This window comes from Xenopus tropicalis, chromosome 7 (assembly GCF_000004195.4).
Source record: "Xenopus tropicalis strain Nigerian chromosome 7, UCB_Xtro_10.0, whole genome shotgun sequence".
NCBI lineage: Eukaryota > Metazoa > Chordata > Amphibia > Anura > Pipidae > Xenopus > Xenopus tropicalis.
In genome coordinates this window covers 91,367,425-91,381,811 of record NC_030683.2, presented here as the reverse complement: position 1 = coordinate 91,381,811, position 14,387 = coordinate 91,367,425, and positions in this window count along the sequence as shown.

The window sequence follows — 14,387 nt, the reverse complement described above, 5'->3', positions numbered from 1 at the left end:
TTATGCTGAGAAACTACAGGAGGGCTATAGACTGGAAGTATAAGGCTGATGGCCCACGGGCCGAGTTAGTCGCCAGCGATAGATCACTGCTACTGTGGGCGACTAACCTCTTCGAAATGCCTTTCCACCAGCAACAATTGGAGTCGCCAGTGGAAAGGCTTACACGTTGCTTTGGCTTTCTGAAGTCGCATGAAGTTGTCTGCAGAAGGAAACTTAACACCACTTTGGAGAGCCGAAGCGATGCATAGGCCATCACACTGCCGTCTCCTGTTGTTGCCGGTGGAACGCATTTTTGTAGTGGTTAGTCGCCACGGTAGCAAAGATCTCTTACAGACAACTAACTCGCTCTCAGTGGGCCATCAGCCTAAGGCTGAAGAGACACAGAGCTACTTAGTAGCAGCTACTTGTCATAGCTACTTAACACCACAAAATACCCTGCCATGGACAAAACTGAGAATTTCCTACATGCTAAAGTGCATGTAGAGACAATTAGCAGTAAATGATCAGCATTTTCTATTTCTGTAGCTGTGACAAGTAGCTGCTACTAGTGGCTCTGTGTGTCTTCACACATTAGGATAGTAAGAATATGTTTATTACCCATCTGCCAATTTTTTTCTTTGCTTCTGTTACCTGCCTAAACCACATACCGCCTCTGTCCAGTCTCGTACCCCTTTGCAGTACGGTAAAGCAGAGCTGGAGAGTATAGACTGGCTCGACCATTATGCAGTGTGATGATATTGTTGACACAATTTGCATTTGCAAGCATAGGAACCTGTTTCCCTTTTTCTATTTTTAAATGCTGGATGGCAACTCATGCAGAAAGTTATCATGTGCATGGTTGTCTTTAGCCTCCCCAATGGGAAAAAATCAACCTCCTATGAGTATATTTGAGTTTTTATATAAAAAATAACTTTGGTGGGTGTCTAGATGAAAAACTTGTGGAAGATCCAAAGCCCAAATCTGTACTGTAGTAGAACTGTTTGGCCACCAATATGATATGGATTTATGCAGCTTCGGATCAAGTACAAAGCACTTTATTAGTGATAGGGATAAATATGGCAATCAATAGATAGAGATTCTAACTATGCTACAAGAAGATAATTGCAGCAAAATCCTATCTGGAACCCCAGAGTTTACATCCTTTCAGGTTTTTAAACCCTTACAAGATTAACTAAGTGAATGAGACAATAATTCTTTCAGTTGTTTGAATTTATGAAAACTAAATGTGATTATTAATGAAAAAGTGTTATTAATGAAGAAGTGCATACAAATTAAGACAAAGGTATTTAAGCAGTATCCTTCTAGACCGACCTTGGCAAAGACAAATATTTTCCTGTGCTGTGTATAGTAAGCAAAAGGAAGTGTAACCTTTTAAACTATTTGCAAACATTTCCAGATGTGCAGTGAAAATCTAACCAAACAGTGTAATGAGATTGTCTAGACACAAGAGACAAAACATAATATTTTTATGTGGTGGTTTTTTTGGATCCTTTTATTTTAAACAATTATGGTTTGAACACTGCAGTGGAGAGTAAATGACTGTCATTATAGTTTATAAAGTACCAATATTTTCTACAGTGTGTACAAAAAATACTCTTGCCTTTATGTTGACATTGTAATGCACTGTTGTTGTGTAGGGCCATGCAATTAGAATCTTCACTTAGGGAATGTAAAGAAATGGAAATATTATAAAATTGTTACTAAATATGTCTGTTTATCTATGGTGCATTAAAGGGGATGTAAAGACAAATAAACAATATTGAATGTACTGATTGTAAACCTAAAATGAAGCATATTTTCAATGTACTTCAATTAGTAATTTTGTACCTTTGTATAATAACCGATTCGGTGCAGCTGCACTTTTTGTCTCCTCTCCCTCCTGAAGCTGCGTACAGGATTCCTTTCCTGGCCAGACTAGAAATAAATCTATTAGCGCTACTCTGCATTCCAAAGGGCAGGGTTCTCCTAAGTACCAAACAGCAATACTTTTCTGAATATATTTCAGTGAAATAAACAACCATTTATTGGCTCAAAGTTAAACAGAAAATTCAAAAAAAGCAAACATATTAAACATACTATACCAAACAATGGATAGGTGCATCCTAGTGCCTCATGGTACCCACTCTCCTAACGCATTTTGCACCATTGGGTGCTTCATCACCTCCTCTGATAAAGCACCCAATTGTCCCGCCAATCAGCTACTGAAAATTTTATAAATTTACTTTATTTGTGTGTGGTAAAAACACAAAATATACATTGACCCCCCCCCCCCCAAACCATATATTTTTGGAAAGAACACATTCAGGTGAATTCAAAATGGGTACCCATGTAGTTCTACTCCAAACTAGAGTCACAATGCTTTCCCAAAATTGGCAGTTTTGATGAAATATTTGAAAATCACCTCAAAGCTTCAATTTTTAAGCATCTTATCTCCCACATAGCATTAGTTACCAAGAAAAAAAAAACACCCTAAATATGAAAGCCAAGGGTTCACTGAACAGTTTGATGCATAGGATTACCAATGTATCTGGCATTTAGATACCGCGAAAGGGGGTTAGTGCATACATATTTCATGGTACTTATTTCTACTATCAAAAAACAAAAAATACACTGCTTGATTTATGTATGGTAAAACTGGCAAGTAACTAAGTGCCAAACAGCAAAGCTAATGTAAATGTAGTGATTTTTATATCGTTTCTGAAAATTGTGTTAAAGCAATTTACCCCATTATGCAGTGTTGAACTGGCCCACCAGGGTACCAGGAAAACTACCGGTATCACAAAGCTTGCATTTTACCCCATTATATACCACACATTTTGTAATGTACCAACATCAAACATTCTAAATATGAACACCAGGGGTCTGCGCAACAGTTTGATACCCAATATGCATAGATTTACCAATCTATTTGGAATACAGAGGCACCCAAATAGATATACAGCAGACAAAATTTCCATGGGCACCAGCAAGTAACATAGAACAATGTGCAATGGTAACACTCCAGTTTCAGAACGCACAGTGCATAAAGTGAGGTTTGTACATAATGGGATGGCTAAGAGGGAAATAAAAGAACCTGAATGGCCTGCACAGAACCCTGACCTCAACCCAACTGAATATTTGTTGGATGAACAGGAAGTTGACTGTGATCTAGGCCTGATACCCAACTTCAGAACCCGACCTCTAGTGGATACATTAAAAGTAAATCCCACCAGCAGTGTTACAAAATCTAGGGCAGTGATCCCCAACCAGTGGTTCGTAAGTAACATGTTGCTCACCAACCCTTTTGATGTTGCTCCCAGTGTTGTGAAGTACAAGGTAGGTACCAATTTTAAATCTTTGGCTTGAAGTTTTAGAAGCATAGAAACACAGTTTTACTCCAAGCGGAGCCTCCGGCAGGCCAGGAGTCCACATAGGGCCACCAAATAGCCAATCACAGCCCTTATTTGGCATCCTCAAATAACTTTTTTCATGCTTATGTGGCTCACCAACAATTTTTCAGAGTTTGGTAAAATAGGTTGGGGATCCCTGATATAGGGGGAAAGCCTTCCTAAAAGAGTAAGGGCTGTTATAGCAGCAAAGGGAAAACCGACTTCGTATTAATATGGGGGGGTTTGGAAAGAGACAGGCAGGTGTCCGGATAAGCTTAGCCATATTAAGTACAAGGTTTGTATACATTGTATGTTATGTCTGACCTTTGTGACAGTTCAGAGGGGAAGGACTAGAATAACTGCTCTGAGTAAAAGTCATTGTTTTCAGCTAGATGGAAATATATAACTCTGTGCATGGTAATAAACATTCCAGCTGTCTTAATGGAGTATTTAGTCTGTCTCTAAGTTTTAAGTATACAATATTTTCCTAGTACCTAAACAAAATAACTCTTATACATCTTTAAGTGCACGAAAGGTCCTTTATGTATTATATAAAATTTTACTTTGTGAGTCAAAGACCGTTCAGGAAGAAGAGGAGATGGTAGCAGGTCAGTAGGGCACACGTAAGTTAGTTCCAAGTATTTACTTCCGACTGCACAGCAGTTTGCTATGGAGCATTACAGAATTGTTGGAAGGGCCGGTGGTGTCAGTCTAATCTGATTAACTGTTTGAGATGGCTGGATCAGGACAGTGCTTTTAATTTGGTATGGTTTTGCCAATGTTCTTAAACCTTGTGTTTAATTCATTCATAATATAGTACATTAAAACTGGATAAACTTTTTACATAAGCTGACAACAAATATTGGAGCATGTGTTAGGGCTTCTAGGGAATTTTTCTAAGAAGACTTTTAAGGGTGGCTCAGTGGGTAGCACTTCTGCCTTGCAGTGATGGTGTCCTGAGTTCATTCTTAGCCAGGCCACTGTCTGCAAAGAGTTTGTACAATATCTCTGTGTCTGTGTGGTTTCTTCCCTATACTCACATACAGGCAGGTTAATTGACTACTGACCATAGTGCATGTGAATGTGATAGGGACCTTAGATTGTAAGCTTACCTGGGGCAGTAAATTATGTATAATCGCTGTAATGTGTTCGTACTATGGAAATACCAAAAAATAAATATATGAAAGGCTGAAGATTCCATCTTATTTTCCATGTCTCATATGTTGACCACCAGTTTTAATCGCATGTTCATCTCGTCGTCCACAAATGATTAATGGCCGGTATATAAAAATGTTGTAGTTTTCACTGCATGTTGAAGTGATGTGAAACATCTATACACATTTCTGTTAATACTGTTAATGTGTTGGGACAAAAAGTCAATTGTAAAGTTATTAAAATTTCTGACTTTAAACTTTTCCAGTCTTGCAACTGTATCTTAAATGCAGTGCCAGGTTAACAGTCAATATGATTGTAAATTAGAATTGCGCTCTGCTAAGTTGATATCTAACTATGTATGCAAGCTTCGATATAAGCCATCTAGTGGATACAGTTTGCATTAAATTGTTTACGATTTGAAATAATTAAAAGTAAAACTCAGGCTATTGGTCAATCTATAGCCAAACTGATTAAACAAAAGTTTAACTAACTATCGTTAACCTAACTCTTCTACTGTAATGACCCAAAACTAGCAGAGGTATCTCAAAGCACTGCCACATAGGCAAGCAACCTTGGTAACAGTGATATCATGAAACATTTCTTTTACCCAGCAGCCAAGTTGCATTGCACAAAAGTTGATTTACCAGTACAGTTCTTATGGGAAAACGCAAAGGGGTCACGCAAAAATAAAAGCATAGTGGTCTATCCAACCTATAACAGCCCTCGGTCACCAATGCAAATCCTTGTTTTTTTTATTGCAGTTTACATAGCAGAGGCATGGTTCAGACAAGGATAAGGCAGGGGAGTAGTCCAAAGGCAGAGGTAACTATGGGTCAGATGGAAAAGTAAGCAAGAAAATAGAGCCTGTAAACAGGAGCAGACTAGGCTTAGGGAAAAGGACATGGTCACATGGATCAGGGATTTTTAAAAGCAAGGCACAGACAGGTCTCTGATAATATTCTGCGCATGTTGGTAAAAGCAGTGCAGCCAAGTCCAATTAGGAGAGCCTCAAATAAGGGTTTCAGTTCTAGGTCTTCTATATGAAAAAGCCAGGAGCATGCAGCCTACCTCTGTAGCACAGAGCTAAGGCCAGAGATCTTGATCACCATTCTCACAGAAGGGTCTTTCGCCCAAAAAAATCACACATGGTACAGTACAGGCTTCAGAATCATATTGTACCCAGAGTGCAGGCATAACTATCCTGACACTCATCAGGGTTAACGATGAATAAGCTTGATATTAGTGACAAATAATGGATGGAGAAGAGGTTATCTGGGCAGGTAGCCCTCAAGCACAAAAGGAAGGTGAATAACATATATTAAGGGGCAGATATATCAAAATGTGAAATTAGAGCTTATCACAGAAAATTTCACCCTCTCTCTATTTATTCCTATGAGATTTTTAGAAGCCTTTTTATCAAATGGTAAACTGTAACTTAACCCATTGATAAATGCGCTTCTAAAAATCTCATGGGAATGAATAAATAGAAGGTGGATTTTTGTGTGGTGAGCTCTTATATCTGCTGTCAAGTAAGAAAAATGCTGTGGTTTGTCTGGTCATATTTGGGAGAGAAGAGAAGAGCTAAACAGGAAAGGAAAGGAAAGGAAGAGTTAAAACAAGACAGTAAAAAAAAAGTGGGTAAGAGAATGAAAGCTAGCTTCCATACAACAGGAATAAACTGAGCAACTGCATGGGCTAGCTATAGCTATGTCATGGACTTACTAGGCCAGATATTTTATTTTTGTCTCTATTTACTCAATATATTTCTATCCATAGACAACATATGCAGCCATCTATTCTGTTATTACTTATGGATCTGTCAGAATTCCCCTTCAGCTTACTTATCAATTAGTGCTGCTATGAGGATATCAAGATAGCAGGCACTGCTGCTGAGAACTAAGGTCAGGTTTCAGAACCTATTATATGATATGAATAAATATAAACCTCTTGCGAAACGGCGAAAATGTTGCACGTCAAAAAAAATTGGCGCCCGTGACAATTCTTTTTATACGGGCGATAATTCTTTTGACGCGGGCCACAATTCTTTTGATTTGGGCGATAATTGTTGGACGCACAGCAAATTTATTTCATTCGTTTTGCAAAAAAACCCACCAATGGCGAAACGTGGAAATTCCCTGCAAATACATGCCTGGCAAAACATTTTGCCTATCACTAGAGAAGGGTACTACTGAGGGAATGATCTTTCTCCACTGAAACACAGTCTTAGTTCTCATAAACATCAGCTATTTTCATGCAAGTGCAATAAGTGCAACAGTTTGCACAGAAATGTGGGTCAGAAAATATGCATCTGTAAGTAAAAATCACATCCACTGACACTTGTAGATCAATAGAATATGAAACAAAGTTGAATTATACAAAACAGCATTCAGATTGGTTCTCTATAGTCGGATGTTATACTAATTGGTTTGACTGTCGGAAGGTGTTAAATTGCCATCAAGTAGTACTGGCAAGATGTGTCCCCTACAATTAATATTTTTCAGGCCAATTGCCCTTTCTAAACATACATGGCAACCTGAAGCTGAAGCACTGTGCCTTTCTCATCAGAACTGCCATAAGCCAGCATAAGAGGTCATTTGCTAACACAGTCTCAAGTGCAGTCATGCAAAAATGAACACAGCTGTAGCACAATGGACATATTGCTGGTATTCAGCAGTACTGAATGTACTTACTGTATGTCCAAGAGCCTGTGTCCTTCCTATCTCTTTTGCTGAAATGCAAGAAAACCCTGGAGCTACTACCACCCTAAGGTTGATGCCCCACGGAGCAAGTTAGTCACCCACGATAGATCTCTGCTATTGTGGGCAACTAGCCTCTCTAAAATGCCGAAAGGCCAATGTAGGCATAGGCCTTTCCACCGACAAGTCCTATTGTTGCTTGGTGGAAAGTCATTTTGGAGCGGTTAGTTGCCCGCGAAAGCAGAGATCTATCACTGGCTACTAACTTGCTCTGTGTGGCATCAGCCTAAACAAGGTGGGAATTCTAAGGTTTTAATAGTGGGCTGCGTCAATAGACCCAAATGATTTGTGCCAAAAGAATCACACTTAAACAGCACTGTAATACCATGTGCTGGATATGACGATTTTGGCTGCAACTTGCATCTGATTCATAAACATATCAGGCACAATTGTGGCAGCCTTAAATATACGCAAGGCTTCAATCACCTTGGCATTGCAGTGAAAAAACATTGCAGATACATCAAACTGCACCTTGCACACTGCACTTGTGTTTGTAAATGGCCCACTCACCAAAGTGGTATTTTAAGCTCTTTTGGGCAGTTCCCTCTTTAGCTTTTTTATCACTTATCAGTAGCATTTTTAGAAAGAGTTACAACATATTTGTGTATTACTTTTATTCTGGCTTTCCTTTCTGCACTAGTAGTCATTTATCACATGAGACAATGGGAAGAAAATTTGGCAAATCATTTTTTTTCTCAGTGATGCGTTGGAAAGAACAGGCTCATTATTCTGAATTATCTTCCTGCAGGCTTTTTTCTCTGACTGGTGTCATACTGTACATCTCATACATCTGGTAGAACATAAACATCATTGTTACTATTTTTGATTGCTTGTTCCCTTCTTTCTATTCAAACATCCAAAACTAAAAGGAACGTCATTTTGCCTCATTTACTAACACAATTTTGCTTTAGTTTAATATCCCACAGCAACCAATCAGCAGTCGGTTTTGATCAGTCTACTGCTGAGAGAGCCATAAAAGTAAATCTCTGGTGGCCATGGGTTACTTAAGTGCTACATATTGCAGAAATAACCTTTATATGGAAACCCCAGGTCCTAAGCATTCCAGATGAAAAATTCCCAGGGTTGTTCAAGGCTATTAACTGATTGGTTGCTATTGGCAACTGTACTTTTGCCATTTAGTGCTATGTTTGGAAATGTGCCCCACCATATACCTTTATATTTCAGTTGTTTATAGTAATACAAGCAATGTTTATTGCAGAGCCACCCACTAGTTGAGGCACAGCTTTCTGCATTATGAAAACAGGTCAGTGAAGCAGCCTATCTTACAACTCTTTGCCTTAAGGGCACTTTACTTTGACTGAAATAGAAAGAATGTGAGAGGCATGTCTGTTTACATTATTTTGTTCATTTGCAGGAAATACAGCAATAATTATGCGTTTGTTATTATTGTATAACACAGCAGTGCAGAAATGCATTATTTACCATTTCATACACTGGTTTTAAAATATTCCAAGGTTTGTCAGAACCAGTTTAATCAGTTGGTTGCTGGGATGTTTGATGATAGCCTGGAAAATAGCATCATGTTGTGAATATCCAGTGTTTATCATCTGCTTCACAAAGCAAAGGAATTAATATTAACATTTAAGACCAGAATCTGGTCTTCTGCAAGACTGAATGTGGCTCTTTACCTGAAATCCCTATTACTGTATAGAGGGACAGTTTCTGAGCCTAATTACTATAAGGAGTAAAAGAAATCACTGTTGCAATAAACTTGCACATGTGCCACAAGAATATCTTTCATGGTCATTAGCTAATGGAGTGTCACATCAACTGATACGTTATGGAATGAATAAAGCTAAAGGGGCAATGCAAAACCGTGCATATAGTTTGCCCCAGGTCTAGTAACTCATGACAGCCAATCAAAATCCTTGCTTTCATCAACAAACCAGCTTATTACAAGAGCAAACTTTGCAGCTTTTATGATGACTGTATGTTGTTAAACTGAAAGTATAAATGTGCAGAACTGCAACTCTGCTTTATAATCGAAAGGTGATCACTTGTCCTTTTGCTTTTAGTTTATACAGAAGTACTGGCCAACTCCTTCTTGTAGCATCCCCACCAACATTTCTTGCATATGACAGGTGGTCCCTGTGGTGTACAATAAATAGGGCAGCGACTTGGCAGTTACAGATATCTTAATATCTTTTTATTTATTGCTGAGAGTAAGTGAACAGGATCTATTTCTTGTTAGGAAATAGAAAATGTACTGTCTGTGTCCAGGTTTTGCCCTCTGCCTATGACCTCACTATGACAAAAGGAAATCCTTTAATTCCTGCGGCAGCCACCGGTATCCTGTCCAGTCTTTGTGAGACATTACTCAATATCTGGCTTCATGACAAATCCTCCCAAAGATAGACTGATTAATGTTGTTTCATTGAATACCTAGATACTTAAGTACTGGAGAAAGCCTCTAAATTAGATCTTTTGTATTAATACAAGAAATAGGTTTTCTAGAAAACTACCAATTAACCACACTTTAGTACTTTGCCATACAGTTCACTGAGGATTTGTGGAATCATTCCTGTTGAATACGTTTCCCAGATGCCACAGCAGAGAAAGCAATACAGGTCTGTGTCACCAACAGGAAAAGCTATTGAAAGTGTCCACTCTGATCTTCAGTATGGCTAACGGAGTCTTAAGCTCCCCATACACGTTACACGCCAAGCGAGCGTTCTTCACCCGATATCCCCACCTAAGGGTGGGCGATATCGGGGAGCGTGTAGGCTAATTCGACCCTGGGGCCAAACGATCGAATAATATTGGTGGCAATGGGGCAGCCGGTTCTTGGCGGCAATGGGGCAGTCGCATCGTTGATGCGGTCCCCGATCAGACTGAATCTTTTAACCTGGCCAATCGATATCTGCCCAATTTCAGGCCAGATATCAATCGGGCAGGCCCCTCATTTCTGCCCCTACACGGGCCGATAAGCTGCTACAATAATCTACTACAATCGGGCTGTGTATGGGGACCTTTATTTTCCAGTATAGGTTTCAGATGTGAACCCAATTACAGTGTATAACATTTGCAAAATTCGAGTGGAGCATAGAACAGTTGCCCATTAAATATTATACCAAAAAATACATAAAAACAACAATTTTCAGTATTATGAATAGAAAGAATTTTCTTTTACGTGCAGAAGGGACAAACGTCATTTTAAATAGTAGTGGAGTGACGTGGATCTTTACAATCTTTCTAGCAAGTGTTTAATGTTTCATGCTACTTTGAGTGAAATAAACAGTATGTACTAATACATTTTTGTCTATTACTTGTTAAATTTTTGTCTATTACTTAATTAATTGTTAAATTAGAAAGCTATAATCACTGGGGTGTGCTAAATGCTAGGCATTCCCCAAGTGATTATAATCACTTACCTGATACCCCTGCCCGATGTAGCTGAAAACTAGGTCCAGGGTACCTCTGTAAAGCAGTATGCCAAGGTCTTCCCAGCGTCTTCCCAGCTTCTTCCTTCTCCAGTTTGGGTACATATGCACAGTAGAGTGAAAGTATAACATGATAGACACAACTGGATTTATTTAAGTATGAAAGAGGGTTACCTAGGAACCAAAAAATTAGTAGATTATTAAATATGACATCCTACAATAATATCACAACTGGTGTTTATTTTTATTTGGGCTGTTTTAATGAGCTACATTGCTGTTTTATTCCTCCCCTATCTAATATATCACTCTATTTGCAGTTTAGTAGAATTATTGCCCTTCAACCAGAAATAACCTGAATGCCTGATTAGAGCCAAAATAGCATGGTGGGCGACTAATCTCCCCGCAATGCCATCCCACTGGCTGGAATGTAAATCGCCGGCAGTGCTGGCAGCTCACAAAGGCAATACATATCCAAAGCTTGTTAAACTGCTTAGTGTGGCCATAATAAGTACATGCAATTTTCCCCTCTTGCACTAAAAGATCTATGGAATTCCTGCACATATTCCTACACTGGACCAGGCACTAATATTTTATTTTATTTTGATATACAGGTATGGGACCTGGGGTTTTTCGGATAATTGATCTTTCCATAATATAGATTTCCATACCTTAAGGCTTCTAATAAATAATTTAAACGTTAATTAAACCCAATGCAATTTTGCCTTCAATGAGGATTCATTGTATATTAGTTGGGATCAAGTACAATGTACTGTTTTATTGAAGAGAAAAGGAAATCATTTTTAAAAATTAGAATTATTTGCTTATAATGGAGTCTATGGGAGATGGCCTTTCCGTAATTCAGAACTTTCTGGATAACAGGTTTTCGTGTAATGGATCCGATACCTTTTACATGATATTTTTATAATGTTTTTAGACTTTGCATTAACAAACAGTATTACTGGATAAATATATTTGGTTGTTTTCTGTTGTATGACTCTAAAGGATAATCAAAAAGAAATATAAAAACACAGAACCAGGAAACACTGGGGCTTTTCTTATATAAAAATCATATGTCCACTACTTTAAAGGAGAAGAAAGTGATTTTGGCATTTTTCTGCCAATAGATTTGCTACATTAGTGCCACCTAGAACACTATATTTATTCCGCAGAAAGCTTTACCATACCTGAGTAAAGAGCCCTAGAAGCTTTAAGATTGCAGCTGCCATTTTAGCTTGGTCTTCATGGCTTCCTGTTTGCAGTCTAGCCGTTATAGCTCAGATCACACATTCCTAAGGGTGGGGGGACTGAGTTTTATGAATTCTTATGGGAGGGGGGAGCAGAAGAGGAGAAAGAACTGCACAGACTCTGACCCCAGGAATGAAGGATTTTTCTGAGAGAGGAAGTCACATACCCTAAGAACATGTTTACAAAAAAGGAGACTCGTGAGAACTGAGAGAACTCAGTGCAGCATTTCTGTGAGTGCTTATGGCTGTATATACATAGACCTTTCTGATAAAGCTTACTTAGTTTTTACCTTTCCTTTTCCTTTAAATTATGAGGATATTAGATATCCACCTCATGGTTCCATGACCTGTATAATTATTCTCCATATAATTTAATATGAATTATAATACATGATTAGGCTTCCAAAGCACAAACTGACCTCATTTTTCTGGTTTTATTTCTTCAGTATTTTTATTCTTTCATTAAGTAGCATATTTCATCATTTGAGTTCATTATGTTCATTAGCTTCTCTTTGGGCTTCTTTCTTTAGAATTTTAATTTTTTTCCAAAGTAGCACTTTGCTCTTTTTGCACTTCATTATCTGTCCAAGGTTCCGCTTGGGCTTGCTTCTCTAGAATTTGAATTCTTTCCTTAAAGGAGAACTACACCCCCCCTCAAGTATAAAAGCCCCCTTAACTGGCCTGCCTCAACTCCCCTCACCTCTCCCTTATCGCATACTCTGTAACCTAAAAAACTTTCCCTGTCGCAAACCCCAATCTAAAAATGCAGAGCAGCGCAGCTGAGTACCCGGGCGCCATCTTCTGTTCAATCATAGAAGCTTCGTGTCTCACTGCCGACACAGACCCGGCTTGAGCATGCGCAGTTGGGGCAATTAGGAAATCAGCTTTAACTGTGCATGCTCAAGCCGGGTCCGTGTCGGCATTTTTAGATTGGGGTTTGCGACAGGGGAAGTTTTTTAGGTTACAGAGTATGTGATAAGGGAGAGGTAATGGGGGTCGAGGCAGGCCAGTTAAAGGGATACTGACACCAAAAATCATAATGCTTTTTAAACCTCTCATTGCTATATTATTGTATTAGCTTTCTTATTTCAGTGTAAAACTACTTGGCTATTACACTTATATTTCCTGTACTATCCCCTATTTAACTGCCTGAGGGCGCCGCCATGTTTGTGCTGCAAAAGTCGGTTGTTGTTTAAAGCAAGACTTTTTTCTGTCAAATATCTACAGCAGGTTGCAAAATTGACCTCTTACAGCAAAGAGTTAAAGGCAGTGGTTTCTCAGAGCAGCGTGCAGGACATTGTTCTGGGCTGTGTCCGGCATTAAAGTATGTGGGAGCGGGGAGACAACACAGGTCGCACAGGCACGAGCAGATAATAAACAGCATGATTAATAGACAGCAAACTCACAGTTCAGATGTGAGGAGAAACAGGTCACTTTTTTAGGTAATGCACGGACTGCCTAGAAGTAAGGGGGAAAAAAAAGCAGGTCCTGCCTATGTCATGTGATGTCAGTGAAGAGATAGATAACAGACAGGGAAAGAAGTGGCAGTCGGGCTGTAAAACAGTCGGGATCAATCTTCAAGGTACTGGCAAAAGCAAAAGTTTAAACAAAAAATGGTCAGCATGACCTATAGCCAACTTTTGATGCACATTATTATTTTGAAAAGTCATTTTTTTGTGTCAGTATCACTTTAAGGGCACTTTTTTAGCTGGGGGCCATGTAGTTCTCCTTTAAGTAGCACATTTCTCAAGTGCTGTTGCCTTCCCTTTCCCTTGGCTTGCCTTTGGACTTCTAGAATTTTCCATTTTTCCTTCTCTAGCATGCTTACTTTCTTATGCATTACATATATGTTGGTTTCCTGACTGGCTTCATTAGAGCTTTCCCTTTTATAATTCTCTCATGTTCTTCTTTGTGTTCTCTATGTCTTCCTCATAGAGTGTGCTTGTAGCATCTACAGATCCTACATTTAGTTTTGCTGCATATAGGATCCTATATAAACAATTTAAATATAAAATATTGGGCGTTTAACTGTTAAAATACTTATGAACTTAGTCTGAATATAAAATGTACATAATATAAGAGTAAAGTAAAAAAAAACCTTGCTTCATATCTGCCTGTGGAACTCATATTCTTCTAGAGACATTCCTGTTCCAAGTCTGAGTTCAAGACCAATTATTGGTATTTAAGTCCTTCTTAGTCCTCTGTAATTTCATATTTTTAGTCTATTTGCTACCTTTTAATCTGGTGATCAATGTGACCTGTATGAATGTAGCAACTACTTTACGATACATGGCTGTTGTACTTTTGACAACATTTTGCTGTCATTGGGCAAATGCAGAAGCAAAATGGGGATTTCAGTCTATGCTTTAGCTTGAATTGAGTCTGTGATGCAGGAGAATAACAAATAGAAGCTAAAAATAGCCTTCAGACTTTCCATTATAAACTTTGTTTATTTGTGGGTTG